This window comes from Heterocephalus glaber, unplaced genomic scaffold (assembly GCF_053883595.1).
Source record: "Heterocephalus glaber isolate CG9 unplaced genomic scaffold, H.glaber_assembly_v1.0 deba00001531, whole genome shotgun sequence".
NCBI lineage: Eukaryota > Metazoa > Chordata > Mammalia > Rodentia > Bathyergidae > Heterocephalus > Heterocephalus glaber.
This window is the reverse complement of record NW_028258329.1, coordinates 23359144-23379542: the sequence shown is the minus strand read 5'-3', so window position 1 is coordinate 23379542 and position 20399 is coordinate 23359144. Positions and strand designations below refer to the sequence as shown.

The 20399-nt window shown below is 48.4% G+C and overlaps 2 pseudogenes across 1 annotated transcript in view; both read right to left on the bottom strand.

Annotated features, from left to right (window-relative positions):
- The window catches only part of LOC147824911 (S-adenosylmethionine decarboxylase proenzyme 1 pseudogene), a 60260-nt pseudogene extending 56162 nt beyond the window's left edge, over positions 1-4098 (bottom strand). Inside the window, exon 1 of the transcript XR_015441788.1 lies at positions 3964-4098. The product of XR_015441788.1 is annotated as an S-adenosylmethionine decarboxylase proenzyme 1 pseudogene (transcript). The remainder of the gene's footprint in view (positions 1-3963) is intronic.
- Positions 4099-5505: 1407 nt separating this feature from the next.
- LOC101706666 (large ribosomal subunit protein uL22 pseudogene) lies at positions 5506-6065 on the bottom strand (annotated as a pseudogene).
- Between the last annotated feature and the right edge of the window lie 14334 nt (positions 6066-20399).

Genomic DNA, 20399 nt, shown 5'->3' with positions numbered 1-20399 from the left:
GGCTTTGGCTGCCAGTTTCCAAGGTAGGGATGCTTACTGTGATTTACGGGGATGCAAGGTCTCTGGGGGGGGGGGAGTAGCTGGGGGATTCGATTGTAGATAGGCATCAGAACCTTCACTCCAATCCACCCTCCTTGCTCTGATATAGAAACCTATTCTTTTTCTACAGCACAGACTCAGAAACCAGAGAAATTCCTGTCCAAGAAGTCAGGTTTTAGGAGTTAAGATTTCACAGGGCATGTATACTGATTAGCAATAATGTTCTTTTCACTCCGGGCCATGGCCACCATGGAGAGCACAAAGTTTCAGTGCTCATGGCAACTTCCCTTAGTTCATCTGGAGACACTGGGCATGGGTAAGCTACTTGGTAACTGGGCCAGGAAAGGGGACACTTGCCTTGACTGTGACCAAACACTTCTGCTATAGAGTTGACACAGGGAACCAAGTTCACGCCTGGGACCTGAGTCTAGAATGCCTCTTTGTCAAGTCAGTTGGGCCAGCAACAGCAAGCACCCATCTACCACATTAGTGAGTCCTTCCAGGACCTGGTGCCATGGCTGTTCCCTCGCTGGCTGGCCTGGACAGGGCCTGCTCAGAATGAGAACCGAGCCTCATGTCTCACTCTATCCAATGTCCTGGCTGTACAACTCACAGCTGACCAAATGCAGGCAGCCCAAGGTGGCAGTCACCTTTTCTTCAGGTTGGGGCTTGGGGGTCTCAGGGTGTGTGGGGCTGCATGGAGGTGGGTTTTACAGACCCCTTTTGGCTTACAGAAGGGGTGCTGGATGGTGAGGAGGTCAGGAAGAAGGTAAATGCTTTCAGGGCTCACCGCTGGGTTTCTCCCCAGGCTCACCCCCACCTGCATTTCTACCTCCTCCAGTGCCCACCTGCAGATGGCTCCCACCAGCTCCCAGCAATGCAGAGATGGATTCTAGGCTTTGTTGTGGCTCCTGGGGAAAGAGCATGGTGAACAATTTGCAGTATCTGCTCTGGGCAGGGGCAGTTGGTGAGACAGATAAATGCCAGTTATTTACAGTCTCCCAGGACACAAGAAGCCCACTGGAGCTGGGGCTTGTGACTGGGTGGCCAGAAGGAACTGGGTATGATGACAAGGCTGTGCAGGGTCAGGCCACTTGTTGGCTGTCAACCTCTGGAGGACAAGTGGATGTCATCATGCCAGCCACCCTGAGCTCATCATGGCTACCTGAGCTGAGAATCCACATCCCCCAGAAGAGCATTTTGTCCCAGTCACCCTCACCTGTCCCTGTCATGCTGACCCTGCTCCAACCTCCAGCCTGGTTTACATTTCCTTCCCTTCCTTTCCCTTCCTCCCTTCCTTTCTGTCTGTCTTTCTTTTTTTGAATGCTGACCACATCAAACGTTTTTCCTTTGGCCAACCTCATGCAGTAGAGACAACATAGGTGAGAAGAAGGTAAGCTTCAAACTCAGGCATCCTGGTTTGGAATACCAGTTCTCCCACTGGACCAGCCTTGAGTCACTGAAGTCATTTCTCTGATCATTAGTTTCCCCATGAGGAGAATGTGGCTAAAATGGTCACTCTGAGAATTAAATGACAGCATGTATAAAGTACTTAGCATATAGTAAATGCTTAATAAGTGGAACTGACTTGGTATTGATTATTCTGGGCTTTATAAATGCGAGAACTGAAACTCTCAAACAAGTGACTTGCTCCAGGTCACCTGATCAGTGGCCCAGCCTGGACTGAGCACCTGTCTGTCTGGCACAGACCCCTAGCCTTCTGCCCTGTGCACACAGGATAAATGATTTCCACAGTGCTGACCCTGAGCCTGCAGCAAACACAAAGTTCCTGGAAGCCAGCTAGGAAGGGAAGAGGCAAATAATGCAGTTCAGAAATATTTCTTTCCAAAACAGTCAAAAAAAACCCCAACCAGTCCAAATATTTGAAAATGTCAACACTTTTAATAATGAACTTCAGCTACCTATAAAATTCACAGACATGGACCAATTCCAGAGCCTTAAGTGCCAAAATTCAGAGCCATAATACTCTTCTACATCTGAATTCATGAGAAACATTAACCTTGGAAATTTGGAACCATGTCAATTTGATAACCATGGTTCTTCCTATTGTGGCCAGGCAGGGTAATTTAAAGACATTTGCCCTGATACCACTCCATGTCCTATTTAATTCTTGGAAGCACAGTAGTGTTGAATTTGAACAATACTACACTTGAAGAAGCACAGAGCTGCAGATTTTGAGTCTGTGCTGTAATAGTGTAAATATTTGTCAAAAAAGATTAACTAGCAAGCAGCATATTCTGAATGGCTGTTCCCTTCATGAACCCAGTAAGGGAATAAACTGGAAACATACACAGCTCTCTCAATCACAACTTATATGCAGTCACTGAATTTCTACTTGAATTTTTTTAGGTTAATTAAGGTTTATATCTATTATTTTTTAAAAACTCTTTTTTCCCACCATAACCTTGTTTATTTTAGATTTACATTTTAATCATTTAACAGCCAGAGCTTTGCTATAATTTTCCACACTTACTTGAATTTAGAGAAACATTATACCACATACATTCATTACTTGTGTTTCCTCCAGAAATAATAAACAGTATTCCTGGAAAAAGCAATTAGGACATGAATCTTTTGAACAAGAGTCTATGAATGCAAAGATTACACAGGATAAATGAATAGCTTATGCATGCTTTCTCTTTGGATAAATGTAAGGCCATTTATTTTGGAACAGTTTTCTCAAAGAGCTAAGGTTCTGCTTGCATACTTCCCCCTGTGGAAGCTGGTATCTGTCTTACACTGAGCTGAAAATACAGCTTTAAGCAAAATCCAGTTTGCAGATCACATCCACAGCCTGGGTTGTTTGACTTCATGACACCCTAAACTCATTTTGCAGGTCTCCAAAGATCACAAATCAGTGCAACACAAGAAGAGGCTTAATGAGATGAGGGAAGCAGGAGTCCTGGAGCCTCCAGCATGAGACCCCTAACTCAAAGGATACACACCTTAAGCAAAAGACTAAGACTGCATGAGTGTTCAGCCAGAGCCCTTGTCCTCTGGCTGGAGCCCCGGAGCCTCAGAGAAGCCTAGAGGACAGGAGGAGAGCCGGCCGGCCAGCTGTGCAGAAGGCCTGGCAGGGAACCTTTCCCAGGGAGGCAGCACCCAGGCTGGGGCAGGACTGTTTCTTCTGGGCCCCTGTGACCCTATTGCACATCTGGGAGAAGGTTCAACACCTTGGACTTTCTGACAGTTCCTTTCCCCAAACTTTCCCTGTGCCAACTGAGTCTCTTCTCAATTTCAGCTCCATAATACAATTCCCAGAACATTCCCAGAATTATTTTCCACTTCACTGATGAGGGAAAAAAATATTTGAAAACAGGACAAAATCCCACTGACCCTTGCCATTTCTTTAGAAAGACTGCCACCGACTGAACTTGCCCCAGAAGTCCCATCAATTATGACCTTCACCGACTGCACCGAGAGAAGCCGTTCTGTTCCTGCGGTCACAGACCAGACTGAATGTGGGCACTGTGCTCCACGACAGGGAAGGGATTTATAACTTTGACTCTGTTGCCACACAGTTCCCAATGCCTGGAGGCCCAGTGCAGGGAGTCACCTGGACACAGCGCCGCCCCGGGTTCCCAGCGGTTTCACCCCCGGCCGCGGAGCCTGTCTAGCCGATCTGGCCCTGCGCGCGGACCGCGGGGTCTTGGCCCGGTCCATGACGCCTCTCCCCCCGCCCAGCCCAGCTCAGCCCGGCCCTGCCTGTTCCGGCCAGCAGCTGCTGCTTCTGTGGCCCGGGACGCGCGGTGCCCTCTCCGCTCCCAGAACGCTGCGCCCTGGAAGGAGGCTGCGCCCGCCGGTGGTAGTCCCGGTCTCAGGGAGAGGCTGCGCCCGGCCCAGGATGCTCAGTTGCCCGCGGTCCTTCTTCCCCGGTGCCCCGCGGTCCCCCGCGGTCCTTACCTTGCCAGGCTGCTCCGAGCACGCGGGGCCTTGAGCCCAGTTGTCCGCTGCGACGCCTCCCGGCCGGGGTTCGAGTTCGGGCTCGAGTTCGGATCCGGAGTTAGGGGCGCGGCCAGGCCCCGAGGCTGACTCAGCGCCTGGCGCCTCGAGGGGCTCTGCCGGAGCCGCGGCCCTGGCATCTTAAAGGCGAGCAGCTGGAAGCGGTTCAAGCGGAAGCCGGGAAACTTCGCGCGCAGGGGGCGGGCGGGGGCTGGAGGACGCGCGCCGCACCCCCTCCCTTCCTTCCTTCCACAAAACCACGGAGCCCTAACGCCTCCAAAGAGCCTTCTGCGCTATGCTTGGAGCTGCTGAATTAGGGAGAGCCCAGAGCCCGGTGTGGAAAGTCTGGTCCATGTAATTAGACAAGGAAATAAGGGGCAAACATGCTGAAGCTGTACCTCTGTTGAAAAATATGCACTTTTAAATTGGGAAGCAGGAACAATGATGATTATTTGAGGTAGATGTGGTATCTAGTTGAAAAATGAAGTAAGTAGCCGTTCCCAACGAATTGGCAGGTTTTAAATAAACGTAAAGTAGCAGTGTTCTTGTGCACTTACCTTACTAACCAGCTGGAGACATGAATAGTAAATCTCATTCTTACTAACTGCAAACCAGAATGACTACGAATACAGATGTGTCAGGAATGTTTCCATGATGAAACTTCATGTTGAGGGACAACTGAGCCTGTTGTCCACTCAGGCACACAAGCCTTGTTCCTGGACAAGAGGTAAACATTGTAACCCTACTGGGTCCTCTTGCTCTGTAAGCTCAGGGTAACCTCCATTAAATTTCAACTTCTTTTTAACTTGACATAATGATTCTAGGTATCATTTGGAAGAAAAAAGAGAACTGTGAATAAAAGCTTGGTGAAGAAGACAATAAGGGAAGCTGGTTGTACTGGGCATTGAATGATGGAATGCATGCAGGCGTGAATAAATAAAATACCACACTGGCCCAGTGCTTACTAGTTAAAGGGATTCTTTACACACAATGATGGGTTTCACTCATCACTACAACCCTGGGAGGTGGATAATGATATTGCTGCCGTGTATAGACAGGAGATGAAAGGCCAGGAGGAGGCCTATTGTGTCTCAGATCGCTTGGCGGAAATGGGGGTGTTGCCTGCCCACCCTGTGTGTCTGTGAGCTTGAGTCTCTGTCACACCACGGTGCTCTCTCAAAGCGAAGTAATTAAGACGGCCGCCCCCGGTGACCAGCCAGGGCTGACAGAGCAGCAGGGGAGGGCTTGGCGCCCAGAGTGGAAGTGTGTGAGAAGCTGCAGTGCTCAGGACACTGCAAGATGATAGTATGATGGATTTTTAAATCAGCGATATCAGAATAACCAGATAATCCTTAGCAGGAGCAGAGAGCTGATTTTCTATGTAGTTCCCCAAACTAAAATGAGCTCCATATACATTCAATAAAATGTAAGTTAGATGAATGTACAGGTGGAAATTGTCATAAACCTGGATTTACTTTTATTTGCATTTATTTTATGCCTAATTTATGCCATAAGTTTCTGTTTCTTCAGTTTCTTGTGGGATATCTTTTTCTTCTGTGCAACTTCCTCCTTTGGTTTAGGAACAATTTGTTCCTTTTCAGTAAGGATCACATCAATGTGGCAGGGGGAGCTCATGTATGGGTTAATCTGGCCATGAGCTCTGTAAGTCCAGCAGTGCATCTTGGGTGCTTTGTTCACCTGGATGTGTTCAGTAACCAGAGCATCTACATCTAAAGCCTTAAGCTCAGCATTACTCTCTGCATTTTTAAGCATGTGCAGCAAAAATTCAGTGCTCTTTTTTGGGCCACCGGCCCTGTGTCCAGCCTCACTCTTTGGCCTGGGCACACCTACCAACTCCACCATTGTAACGCCTGAATGGCACACATTGCTTCTTTAATGTGACATTCTTCAGATACTTGGTGGCCTTTCGGATATGCATACCCTTGATGGCCTGGGCAGTGTAACGGGTGTTCTTAAAGTGAACACGAAGATTTGAGCCTCTTGATTTGCATGATTTTGTGGGGTTTTCTGGGTCAAGAGAGTAGCGAACCATTTTCACAAGTCACCTCTGGCTGCTTACAGGAAAAGATGCTGAAAGTCTTTCTAAGTGTGTCATGAAACCATGAAGAAAAAGACTGGTAGATAAGACTGTGTAAAAGCAGAAAAACTTCTTTATGGAAAACACACTAAACAGACTCAAAAAATAAATTACAAACTGGGATAAATTTTGCTATACATGAGACATGGGAAAATAGAAACAGAAATATCCAGTTAAGCTTTTCAGACAGATCACAAATTTTATATGCATATATATATATATATATATATATATATATTTTGTATCGAGAATTGAACTCGGGCAGGTGGCAGCACCACTGAACTAGATCCCTGGCCCTACAAATTATATTTTAATATGGATGTGTCTCATTCAGCTAGTTATGGTCTTACATGCCTTATAATCTCAGCACTCTGGGAGGCTAAGGCAGGAAGATCACAAATTTGAGCCCAGCCTGGGCAACTTAGTGACTTACTGACACTCTGTCTCAAAATCAAAAATAAAATAAATAAAGGGTTGGGAATGTAGCTTAGTGTAAAGGTCTTAGGTTCAATCTCCAGTACCACCACCACCCCAAAAAAGCCTTATTTACTGTTTTCATGAGGATCTGATTTAAATGGATATCCTGTATTTACTTTAGCAGCCCTAATATTTTAATGTAAGCAATTCACAAAGAATTCATATAGTCAATTAAAAAATAGATGATTAATCCTCTAGAACCAGGAGTAAAAGAGATCAGCAGCCAACTCACAAAAGAACTCAAATGACAGGAAATCATCTGTCTTCTCCAAGAATAAAATAAACACATATAAGAAGTTCAGGAAATTGTATTTTTTACCTACTAGCTGGTATATTATAAAATACGGACAACATTCAAACCTGGTGAGGGTTTGGAGAAATAGGCATTCTCCCTTAGTGTTCATGAGAACGCAAATCAGCTTCCTGACTTCCATGTCCTGCTGAAGGTCTGGGGCTTTCTTTATCTCCAAGATGGGATTCACAAGAAGCCAGCTGGCTAGAGCATTCCCAAGGCCTCCTGACCTGAGGGCAGATTGTAATGCAGGAGCCTCTGTCCAACTTCAGTAGAGGGTGGGGGTAATGGCCCATAGCCAGCCCGTGCGGCTCCTAAGAGCCAGTTGTGTTGCCAGCAGCTTTCAAACCACTGGTAGCTTGACATCGGCCACTGGGGAGTTTTTACATCACAGCAATTGGCACAGGCTACAGAATCAGAGCCCTCCGCTCTGCAAACCAGTTGTTTACCATTTTCCAGCACAGCAACTGCCTTGTGGGCTTCTGAGGGTTCTCAGCCCTGGCCTGGGGTGAGGAGTGTTTCTGCCCGGTCTCTGAAACCCCTTCCAGGACTGAGGCTCCAGGTTGCCCTGCACATGCAGAGAAGCAGCTTTCTGCCAATGGCTACAGTCAGCTATGACTTTCTCCTGGGTCCTGTAAGAGGAGAACACCCAGAGAGACCTGTTCTGTATCATGCAGAGATTCAGGCAGTAGATTCCATCCTGCAAAAAGGATCCCTCCTGGGGATCCCTCTGATGCTCTTTCTCTTAGTCCTTGCTTACAGAAACTAGTTAATTAAATTGGCCTTTCCTACAAGATATATTTTTGGATTCAGTCTTCCAAAGAGCATCCAGGGTTATCCCTACAAAACCTGAGCCAGAAAACACCACTCCATTCCCCAGAGACCTGCAGTGGTTTCCCATTACACTCAGTGAAGTCCTTGTCTTTCAATTTGACTAACAGCATCCTAAAAGCTCCTATGGCCTTTCTCTTCTCCTTGATCCTTTCTACCCTCACTCAAGCCTTTCTATCTGTGACAGACAGTAAGAAATTCCCAGCACCGTACTACATTCCCACCCTGGGCCTGTGCACCCTTAGCCAGCCCTGCCCTGTCACATAAGTTTACGTTGTCTGGGTTCTATCTCTGTCTACCAGGACGTGTGCTCAGGAAGGCTGCACTGTGTTTCTTGATTGCTTTTATGATTGAGGTATTCTGTGCAGCCAGTGCTGAGGATGGGCGCTCCCCCACCTCAGTGTGCTTGGTGCAGGCCTGAGCTCCTGGGAGAGGGTCTCCCATGACAGCTTGACTCTGGGCTTCTGTCCTCCTTAGCCATGGTTCAGTTTGCATGGGGAGAGCTGCCTCTTGAGCCCAGGACAAGGACACACAGAGACCCTGAGAAAACATCTGCATGTTCCAGCCTGAGGCTTGGGGCAGCCCCTATTATCTCTCTGGTCTCTTTCTCTCCATGGGACAAGGGCATAGGCACCTGAAGTGCCGGTCAGCAACAGTCTTCCCTGTCTATTCCTGGATGGGCAAGGAGGTGCTTTTGAGGGAAGCTTTGGAAAATTCCCAGCTGTTGGCCAGTGTTTTATATCAAGGTGCTGTTTATGTCTCTGCTCTGGGCTCCCAGCCTCTGGATGACACAGCATGGCCACTGCAGTGCCAGCTCCTCCTCTGCCCCTGCCCTGTGTGTCAAGGCCACATCCTCTGGCTGATCTGTGCTCTGGGAGGCCAGAGAGCAGAGGGAAATGGACGCAAGTGACAGCTCATTCCTCCTCTCCCTTTTGATGCAGTTGGATGATGCTGTCCTAAGTGAAGTCACTCACGGGAAGGAGCAGAGTTCCACCAGCTGACCCAGCCTCATGGCATATGGTGTGCAAAGACCTCTCTCATCCGTCATGGGTGGGTAGGAAGGCATGCCTGTTTCACAGACAAGGAAACTGAGGGAAGAGGCTGGTTTCACAGCTCACAGACGTCTCACGACTTAGTGTCAACCCCCAGAACCAGCACCCAGTCTCTTGAGTCCTGTCTGGGGCAGTGTCTACCACACCCATTGTCTCATAGTCTCACACTTGAAACTGCTATGGGATGGTGAGTGGTCTAACACCACCCCAGGGTCTGTCCACCAAAGACTCAGCACATTTACTTGGCAAGGTGTTTGTGCCCTGAGTCCCTGAGGACTGTAGGACAGAAAAGGGAGCAAGCCCAACAGGAGGACGTAAAGGAGAAGAGAAGTCTCTTTCTTATGCATAATCACCTGCAAGAGACATACTGCTCTGCCCAGCCCCGGTGAGGAAGGTTCCAGGAAAGGGGATGGAGTGGGAAAGTGCCTCCTTTCATTAAGAAACAGGCTCCCCACTCTCCTAGCACCTTGACAAGAGGAAGGGCCCTCAGTTGGTCCCTGCATTATGGATTCCTATCCTGGAGGACGTCTTACTGGGAGTGGGGAGCTGGAGAGCAAGAGGGAAAAGAGTTTTTTTGCCAAGCAAGAGACACAGACACAGCCGAGGGAAACAGCTGGGAGAAGAAATGGAAGCAGAGGGGAAGGAGTGGGTTTTAAAAAGTGGCCAGGAGGGCTGACATTTTGTGAAGAGAAGGCCATGTTTCAAATGTTCAAGATGTCCTCCTGGGTAGAGTACAGCATCCACCTCACAGCCCTCTCCTCCACCTGCAGTCCTGTGGGTGCTGGGGAGTCTGCTCTGGGCAGGGGCTCTCTGTGTCCAGAGTAGAGGTCCCTGTGGTGCAGGGGATCAGCAGAGGCTCCACTGGTGGGAGAAATTGAGTGGGCTTCTAGGAGCAGGAAACATGGTTCAAGAATACCAGGTCCTGGGCACTGTAATGGGTCAAATTCTGGTTCTTCCTCTTGTCTATGGAGAGGTGGGGCCCTTACTCACCATCTCAGTGTCAGGCTTCTCGCCTGTGAGTGAGGGCAGATCGATGTCCGAATCTCAGGGTGTTTCAGAGTTAAACTATGCAGTGCATGTGCTGCCCGTAGTGCTAAGCCTGGTGTGGAGCTGGGTGGTTGGTGCTCCATGACCCCTAAACTGCAATGGTTGGCAGAGTAATTCGGGCGATCACGGAGTAGCATGGAGCATGTGTGGCATGGGATGTAGGGTTAATGTGAAAGAAAACACTATACCACATAAGATTTTCTATACTGATGGCTAGAGAATGGGAAAGGAAAAAATGAAACCAAGAATGTTGATTTGTTAGTGTAATGAAATTGTCAAGGGCTTATATCACCAGCATTTATTTTTTATATTGTGTGTTTTTGTGGAATAAATACACAGGTTGAAATGAGCAGCCTCAGGCAGTGAGGAGTGTTTACCCCTGGCAGTGACTGTGGTATTTTCTGGCTCTTTGCTTGGCCAGCTTTTCTTTCTCTGCACAGAGGAGGTCTATGTCGGACTCTCTCGCTGATGAATTATGAGTGTGTTCCTTCTGGGCTGCAGCATGTAATTGCCAGTGCAAAGCCTTCTCAGCTTCTCCTTCTCAGGGTGACCAACAAGGCCCTGGAGTCAAGATAGTGCAGCAACAACACAGAAGAGCTCCATCAGTCTGAGCCCCTGAAAAGTGGTGCCGAGCAGAGCACCCCACCGGCCACTGCTGGCCAAGTCAGACTTGAATAAGAAAGAGATTTTGTGGCATTCAGCTACTGAGATCAGTTGCTTAATTTTTGCACAGCATAACCCAGCTGATGCCACATGCTGGCCACCTCTGCAGTGCCCTCTTGGGATGCAGAGCCCTAAGTCTCTGTGTCCTGACTCACAGAGGAAAGAGAAGAGGCAGGCCAACTATATCCAACTTGAAGTCCCGTCCTCCTTCATTCCTGGCATTTCCTCTCGCCTGACATTCCTCCATATTCTCCTGCACCAGAGAAGACTGGAAACCTATTTACCAGCATCAGTCTGGGGACTGAATAAACTCCCAGGCATGGTGTGGTGTAAGGAGCTGAAGTGGTGAAAAGAGCAAAGAGGTCCCAGAGGAAACACCAAGGAATATGCAGAGCAGAGTCCACCCTGCCCAGAGTCTCAAAGTCATGGAAGATGGATGGGAAGCCTGGGCCCTTCTGGAGCCTGGGGATTGAGAATTACAGCTTGGATGGAGATTTGCTGTGGCCCTGATGTGGGTCCAGCTACTGCCTGTTGTTCCCCGTGCACCCCCAGGACCCCTGGCTGATACCTGAGCTTTTGTCCCCCCAATCCTCAACAGCCAGCCTGCATCTAGGGCACAATCCCCCTCCTGGAGTGAGACCTTCTGTGTTAAGGAAAAGAATCAGTCTACCTGAGCTGAGGCTAAGGAGTAGCAGGGTGAGGGGCTGCTGTCCAGCATTAGGTGCTGAAATCAAGTATGCATGACTTTGGCTGTTCCTGACTCTGACCTTATGTATCCAAGATTCCTTTTAAGGTGTAATTTGCTCCAGGTGAACAATTTGCTATTTTACTTCAAGTTCAGAGGGATAAGAGAGGAAACAAACAGCACATTTGGGTATGATAATAGGTGAGTCCATCATTTGGAGAAATAAAAGCAGACAAAATTTTTAAATATTGCTTAGAATGACTTTGAAACAGTCATATTTTAGAGAACTCAAGGACTCTTATACTTTATACTGCATTATAAATTAAGACAAATGTCATAGTGTTTAGCAGGACACAAAGCACTTTCACATTTATGTAAAGAAAGAGACAGAGAGTAAATGACAGCAGATCTGCATCATAGGAACAGTTGAGTGACTTATCTGGGAGACAGGCTGTCCAGTGTGGGGGGGAATGGGGGGGACAGGAGACCCTATGTAGGCAGAGACCCTGTCCTGTTCATGGCTGGTTGATGGCCGAGATCAGTGCCCAACACACAGAGGATGCTGCATGAATGAGTGGGTGGGTGAGGGGCTGGGATGTGGGAAGGGGTGTCTGCACCAGGTTGCAGGTTCATCTGTGCTAGTGGCCAGCTGGGCGTCCTCCAGGCAGCACAGTTCCTGTATGGGCCTTCTCAGTCCCCAGGAACATGTGTGCTGGCTATAAGGTTGTTTGCTCCTGACTCACGAGGTGAAAGGCAAGGGGTTTGCACCTTCTGTAGAGCAGGAGCTGAGTTTTGGGCTGGACATAGTCCTCCTCTGGTTTCTGCTGTCATAGGAGCCACCAAGCCATGAAAGGAAATGCAGGATTCTGCTCAGTGTCTGCCCTTCCCTGTGGGAATACTCCCCAGCCAGTCCTGGACACAAGCTCAGCCCACTTGAACAGGATGGAAGGAGACAGAAAATGTAAGCAGATACTTAAGCATTTGTTTTTATAGAGGGAAAATTTGCACGAAATTCACCATCTAAAGTATTTTAAAGTGTACAGTTCAGTGATATTCAGTACATCCACAATGCTGTGCAACCATCTCTGCCATCTAATTGGAGAACATTTTTACCACCCCCCAGAGGACACCTTGTGCCTGCTGAATAGTCACACCTTACTCTCCTCTCTCTGACCTGTGAGCCACTGATCTACTCATTGTTTCTATGGAGCTGCCTATTCTGCACAGTTCCCATAAATGGAATCATGTGACATGAATCTTTTGTGCCTGACTTCCCTCGCTCACCATAATGTTTTCAGGGTTCACCCATGTTGTGGACCACATTTGTTCATCACAACTGATGGACATGCAGCTTCTTGTCATCTTTTGGTTGTGAGCCATGCTGCTGTGTCCAGGTTTGTCTGAGCTGTCTTCAGTGCTCAGCTGTCCCTGGCATGAGCTGGTTGGGTGCTGCTGTTATGGTGTTCTTCTTTTGAGGAGGAGAATCCGGCTCTCAGATGGCAGGAAGCTCTGAGGCCATGGAGGAGGTTGCTTTCCATCTGATCCTCCTTCCCCTCACTCTGCAGAAAACCCTTGGGCCAGGCCCCTGTCTCTCTTGGAGAGGCACCCATCCTCACCCTCCCTCCTGCCTTCCCTGTGTGCTTTAGGGCTTCTCCCCCCTCTGGGCAAGCAGACAGCAGTACAGTTTGTACCAGGCAGAGCCCTCATGGTCCCGATCCTGGTCCATGGGTCTGATTCTCGTCTTGTGGGTCAAAGCGATGTTTCCCAGGAGGCTCTGCCTGCACAGAGCCCACAGCCCCCAGAAAGCATATGGGACCCCTCGGAGGCTGCTCACTGTGCCTGGTCTATCCTCCTCCTGGGGGCTGCAATGCAAGCTCTGCTTGTGTCTCCCACATCTTCTGGCTCCAGGCTCCCTGTGTCAGAATTCTCTGCCCCAAGGACACATTTCTGAGCCACACAAGGTATGACCCAGGAAGGGAAGTCCAGAGAGGAGAGAGGACAAGCTGGAAGACAACACTTTAAAAGCTTTAAGCCTGAGACAGGAAGAGGAGAGACTGAAATTGAATCTTAGGCCACCCAATCTCTGTGATGGTCTTACTTGAGTTGGAAGCCCCCTGGGGGCTGGAGTGACTCACCCTCTCCGGCCTCCCTGGTCCTAGAGATGCTTCACTGTTCCTGGCTCCTCTCTCTCATCAACACCATCTGGGTAGTGGCCCCGCTCACAGCTGTCCCCCTGGAGCTGGATCCCAGCAGTGTTGATCCCCTGGATCTGGCCCTGGCCCCAGGCTGATTGGTCTGAGGTCACCACCTCTGAGTCACAGCCTGAGCCTGTTCCTGGCAGTGGCATTAAAAGGAATCTCGGTTGTCTGTGCTGAGGTCTCTGGAGCCGCCCTGGCACTACCCTTCCTGAAGCCTGGTACCCAGCTGTCCCCGGAGGCTGTGGGTGGCCCTGCTTCCTCCAATATATCCCTGTCAGCTCCATGAGCTAGAGAGGTTTCTCAGGATTCTAGCAGGAGCATCTGAGCCCCATGTGGGCTGAGGGACAAGCTCAATCACCAAGGAAGTACAGTCTCAGGGGCAGAGACCATCACAGAGTCACCTGTCCCCTTGGCAAATGGACATGTGACAAACAGGTTGTCTGGGAGGCCCCCATGTTCTGATTCTGAGGCTCTTTCTCTCTTTGCCCTGAGGGGAGGGATCGGGGCGGGAAGAGGAGAAGCTGTTCCTTGGCTTGGGGGCCTGTGAGGATGAGGGAGACATGTAGCCGGCCGTGGAACAAGGCTGGATCCTGGGTGGGCAGAACTGCTGCGGGCCGACAGGAGACTGTGCCCAAGCATCGCCCTAGAAGGCAACAGGCTGCTTCCAGCTGCACTGCAGGGAGAAGGCCCCACAGCAGAGAGCAAGGATTTCAGAGCCAGCACAGAGGACAAGGAGATGCGTTGCTGGACCACTGGGTCCTGTCCAGGAAGGGCACTCTGAACGTGGGGGATTGTGGCCCTGTGTGCCTCCCCAGGGCAGCCCTTCCAGAGCAGAGCCTGAGTGTGGTGATGAAGGCAGCTCTGGCAGCACTTCCTGCCCCAGCGACCTGCTCAGTGGGCCAGGCTGGCCTGCAGCAGATCCAACTCCTTCCCATCCTGCTGCTGTCCCACGTGGTGCAGTCCCTGAAACAAACCCCAGTTCAGCAGCACCTGGAGCATAGGCACCAGGTGTGGGTGTCACTGGGTCCTGAGCAGAGGACCAGGGCCTGAACAGTGGGAGGTGGGAGCCGTTGAGGGGGGGATCGGACATGGCCATGATGACTCTGCTCTTCTAACCCAGCGGGGGTGGGGACTCCTCATGCACAGACCCCAGAGACCACCCACTGCCTGCACCCAGCAGGGGAGAATGGCACAGATGGGAGGCTGCACCTGAGAGCACCCTGCCAGGGCCCTCTACAGAGAGAGGGGTTGTTTCAGCCACAGGAACTCAAATGTCACTGCTGTCCCCCAGGCGTTTGAGACTCCTGAAGAAGGTTCATCTCAGTAGGGCATGAGGACAGGGCCTTTCCTTTGTGTAGCTGAGTGACTGATACATCTGCAAATGTGTCAACTCTCGTTACTTCTGAGACAATTTCACTTTCCTGGGAGATTTCGGGGAAGGCGCTCTTAGGTAGTCATTAGTGACATTTGTCTTGGTTTCTTCCCAGGAGTCCTTGTTGGCTTTCAGAGAGGGGGAGTGCAGGAGAGATGGGGAGAAGAGAGGAAGGGAGGGAGGGAGGAAAGAAGGAAACCAGGAAGGAAGGCAGGGGAGAAGGAAGGAAGGGAGGGAGAGAAAGGAGAAGGAAGGAAGGAAGGAAGGAAGGAGAGAAAGGCAGGGAGAAAGTGAGTGAAGGAAGGAAGGAAGGAAAAGGGTGGAAGAAGGAGAGGAAGAAGGAAAGAAGAAAAGGAAGGAAAGAAGGAAGAGAAGAAGGAAGGAAGTTTGGCCAGGTAAAAGTAGCTCCGGGGCGTGCGGTGGATCACAGTTCTTGATCTACGAGGGGTCAGCAGAGGACTCTGTCGTGCTGGACAGATGCAAAGCCTTTTTCTGCAATCCTGCCTTTTTCTAGGCCAAGGGAGGGTGCTGCACAAAGTGACAAATGGTGGCAGTGACGGTGATGGGGATGGGGAGCAAGTCTTGCTCTTCCACCGGCCAATCAGTCAGCGCTCTGGCCTCCTCCCAGCAACTGGAGGGGACCCGCCAGCTGACAGATGTGCACTGTCCCTGATGGGTCCTGCCTGGCCCCGCTGAGAGGAGGCTGGGCCTGTGTGACCCAGGGCCCAACTGTGACATCGGACATCACCTCCAAGTAACATAGAGGCTTTGTGTCTGCATATGAATGCTTGAAGTATAATTTTGATAAGAGTAAACTTTTAGGACATACTATAATTTTGCCCAAACCATTGCACTTTTAAACTTTTTTTCGATATACTGGTAGCTTGCAAAAAAAAAAAAAAAAAGAAAGAAAGAAAAAGAAAAGGGAACAGTTAGTTTGAACACTCCTCAACAGTGAGAGGCCCTGGCAAATTATATTATTCTATTAATCCATCATCAAGTACTCAAATATTCATATAACACCCACTGGGTGCAAATATGAACAAGAAATACAGGTTATGCAAATTAGACATTTCAGTCCTTTAAAAATAACTTCCTCTCCATATGGGTCTTGTTGTTTTAAGTTTCAACTAAACAACTTGTCCTGGGCTCCTCCAGCTGCTTCCCTTCTTTGTGAGCTACAGTGGTCCCAGGCTGCGGAAAGGCCACCAAAGCTTTGAGTGTCCAGTGAAGCGGCAGCCCTGTCCCCAAGCAGCTGCCTGCCTGCTGGACCCTCCAGCATCCTCTCCCTCACCTCAGAGGGGCAGCGGCCTCCCCTTGTGGACAATGAAAGAAGGCTTCATGAGGAGACGGTCCTTTCCTCCTCTGTTTGAAGACAGGTCCCAGTGTCACTCCGTGGATTAGTGGTGGGAGGGGACTCAGACTCAGGTCCCGCCTCCTGGTGCCTCCTGCCTGCAAACACAGCAGCTCAAGTGCTTATGGATGTCTCCAGCAAGGACGCAGGCATCATCCACAACTTCAGCCCTCTGAGCATGGAGCTGACTATTTGTCGCTCCCAAGAGTGGACTCAGCGTGTCCCAGTACTTGATGAGTGGGGCTTTTCTTCTGATTCTGAGTGTCCTCTATTACAGTTTCAACCACCTTCCCTCTTAGCTTCCTGCATTTGCCCCATGAGTTCTGCCCTGCCTGATACCAGGAGGTGGCTGCGTATGATCCCACGGCCAGCTGGGCCCCTGTGATCTTTGGGGAGCCTGTAGGTGACAGCACAGGGTGTGCTTGGGCTTGGCGGCAGCAGCCTCACAAGGCAAGGGTAGAGGCAGCTGAGCTGCATTCTGAGACTCCCTGTCCTTTGCTGTCCATCTGTGGGGATAGCAATGCGTCTACCGTCCAATGTGTGCTGGCTCCATTTCAGGGGTGGCAGAGACAGCAGGAAGTAGACACAACCAGAGTCCAACATCCTGGAACTCAGAACTCCTGGGCCCTGGGAGATGGCTATGGGCACATCAATAAATAAAGAGCACTCAGGAAGTGACTGGAGGCATGAAGCCAATAGGATGTGGTGATGGAGATGTTGGAATGAGGGGCAGAAGGGGTTGCTGTGTGTGGTGTGCTCAGCGCCTCCTGGTCACCTCTCTGCTCAAATGTCAACTCTCCCAGGCAGCTTCTGTGGCCTTCCCGACTGGATCATCGAACCCCTTCCTTGCTATGAGTCCTTCTTATGAAAAGTGTCGATTTTCTCTTTTATGTCTAAGTGGCGTGTGATTGCAGGGCAGGGGCAGTGGCTGTTGCACACACGTGTCTCAGTGTCAGGCAAATATCAGTGGACAGGTGGGCTCAGCATCTCGTCTCAGTCTGTCTGTCTGTCTTTTTTTTGATACCAGGGATCAAACTCAGGACCTTGCACTTGTGGGGCAGGCAGCGTCACCACTGAGCTAAATCCCCAGTCCCCCAGTCTGTCTTTTAATGGAGGAGAAGCCATTAGGACTTAATGTGACAACTGGTCGAGATGTGGTGAAGAGTAAGTTGAGGTGATGACCAGTGAGTTTGCAATGAGAATAGCTGCATTTGAAGAACTTTGGGCTTTGGATCCTCACGCCCTATGTTTAAATCCCGTATCTACTTCTTACTAGCGGAGTCAACTCTGGCAAATTACTTAAACAGCTCAGTGTCTTCATCTATAAAATGAGGATTGGAATAGGCCTGGCCTGAGGAGGTTCTTATGTAAACGGAATAGGTTAACATAGTTCACGCAGCACCTAGTGAATAGTACCTGCCCTTTAATCAATGCTTTTGCTTTTTTAGGTCTTTCCCCCAAAACTATTTTTGTTATATTGCTAATTTTTTCACTGTGTGTTTTGTCCTCATGTTTCAGACTCTATCTATCTTATTTTATTATACTAGTTATTAACTTTAAGGAAAAATACATGGTTTAACTAGTATTTCTCTGCTCAATTAAAAAATAAAACAGAACCCCAATGGCACAAGAAACAATCAACAAATGGGATCATATCAAATTAAAGAGCTTCTGCACAGCAAAGCCAACAAACAATAGAGTGAAAGGACAAAATACAGAATGGGAAAAAAATTTTCCAGCTATTCCTCGGACAGAGAACCAACGTCTAGAATATATAAAGAACTCAGAAAGTTAGACTCCCCAAAATAAAAGGCCCAATCAAAAAATGGGCAACCAAAATAATGGGCAACCAAAATGAACAGACACTTTATCAGAAGAAGAAGTACAAATAGCCTACAAATAGCCAACAATTACCTGAAAAAGTGGTCACCATTTTGGGCCATTAGAGAAATGCAAATTAAAACTACACTGAGCTACCATCTTACTCCAGACAGAATGGCTACTATCAAGAAATCAACTAATAACAAATGAGGATGTGGGGAAAAAGGAACCCTTCTCCACTGTTGGTGGGAATGTAAAGGAGTGCAACCACTACAGAAATCAGTGTGTAGATTCCTCAAAAAACTAAAAATAGAAATTCCATTTTACTCAGCTATTCTCCTTCTAGTTATTTTCCCCAAAGAGTTGAAGACGTCATACCACCCTGATGTACGAACAGCCTTTGTTTATAGCAGCACAATTCATAATAACTAGATCCTGGCAACAGCATTATGTCCATCAGTAGATGAATGGATAAGGAAAATGTGGTATTTACACACAATGGAGTACTACTCTGCCATAAAGAAAGGTAAAGTTAAGGCATTTGTAGGAAAATGAGTGCAACTTGAGAACATAAGGTTAAGTGAAATAAATCAGACACACAAGATTAAATATCACATGGTTTTTCTCATAGGAGAAACTAAAATTTTATATATATATATATATATATATATATGACAGATAAGTAGGAAGTTGGGAGAAGTTTAATAATTTCTCAAATTACCTATCTCATTGTTTCAAAAAATATTTAATGTATATGTACATTTGTTTTATTTATATTGCTTGTTTCTCTTAGTTCACTGTAAAGAAAGTTTTTCTATTATCTGTTCCTTTTATGTAAGAGAGAGTTTTGAGGGCCGGGGATGTAGCTCAGTGGTTCTGGCGCCTGCCTCGAAAGCGGAAGGACCCGAGTTCAATCCCCTGTAACAAAAAAAAAAAGAGAGAGAGTTTTGTTTCTGTGTCTTGTACTCAGTAACTACTTTGAAGATAATGATACATGTTGTATTAATTACTGTTATTCTCATATTATTTTGTTATGAAATTTTGCTTTATTTTTAGTAAAATGAAAAATAAAATAAGAAATGTAATATGCTTTTAATCTCTTACTACCCACCTCCACTTAGCACTGTAATTTGTTGAAATTATTTAGGCTTTTACATCCAGATTATTATTGTTTATTTATAATTTTTAAAGATATAATCTTCATGTTATGTTAACGTATATGCTAATAGAAACTGTTGCAACACTGTATTCTGCAGGTTAACTTTTGTAATTTGCCTCTGTTGTTCAGCAGCCTTAATTCCATCAGTTCCTTTCTGGGGGTGGCATGTGCAGAGATGGGTCAGGGCTCCTACCCCTGTCCACACCTCCCACACTTCCTCCCCACTTCCTTCCGCGGTAGCCTTGGCCATGTGAGCACGCCAGGCGGGAGTCTGCTGGCTGAGGTGGACAGACACCAGGCTGCGTCTGCACTTGCCTCTTCTGCCCTCCCTCTTGGCCTTCTGCTTCACCCAGAGACCCCAGGAGAAGGGTAGGAGATGTACACACAGAGCCTCTGGATGCCCTGCAGACCCTGGGGGAGAGGGAGCATGTCCCCTGCGGCCCCCAGACCTGCCAAGCCCAGACTCTCTGCGATGGTAACTTTGTCAACCTGAGGGGTCTCAGGAGCCCAGGTTAGACACAGCTGCCGGGATATCATTGAGGTGCTTCTGGGTGTGGACTGAATAAAGAAGATGGCTCTCACAGTGTGGGGGGCACCGCCCCACCCATCCAGAGCCTGGAATGAACAAAGTCAGAAGGACGAATTTGCCCTTTTTTTCCTGCCTCACTGCTTGAGCTAGGGCATCCCATTCCTTACTCTTCTGCCCTTGAACTGGTATTTACACATCGGTTCCCCTGGCTCTCAGGCCTTTGGATATGGACTAAATCATATCATTGGTTTTTCTTGTCTTCAACTTGCAGATGTCAGGTGCTGGAACTTCTCAGCCTCCATGAGAAGTCTCTGTCTCCATCACTGTCTCCCTCTCCTCCCTCTCCCACTCCTTCTCCCCCTCCCCCTTCCCCCTCACTCTGTCCCTCTCTCTCATCTATGTCTCTATATATCTGTATCTTTGTATGTATCCATTCAAATGTCCATCTATCTATCCATCTTTCCCATTGGTCCTGTTGCTCTGGAGAACCCTGACTAATACACTGGTTTGGGGTAATTTGTTAGGAAATAGTAAGTGACAAATACGTAGGAATTCTTCAAGTAATTTTTTTTTCTCAGAAGGATGAAGTGATATGTCTTCGGGCTCTTTCACCTTAGGAACATTTGCTCTTTTGTCTTCCTCTGATTCTTATCATTGTGGAGATGCAACAGGATTTCACCTTCTGCCCTGTTAGCTCATTCTATCCCAACTCATTTGATACCCCCCAAATTGGATGCTTGAAAATTTATTTTTCCTTCAGGATGTGCCTAGGAACTGATTCACTGTCTTTGCTCTTTCAGTTTTGATTTATTTTCCCTC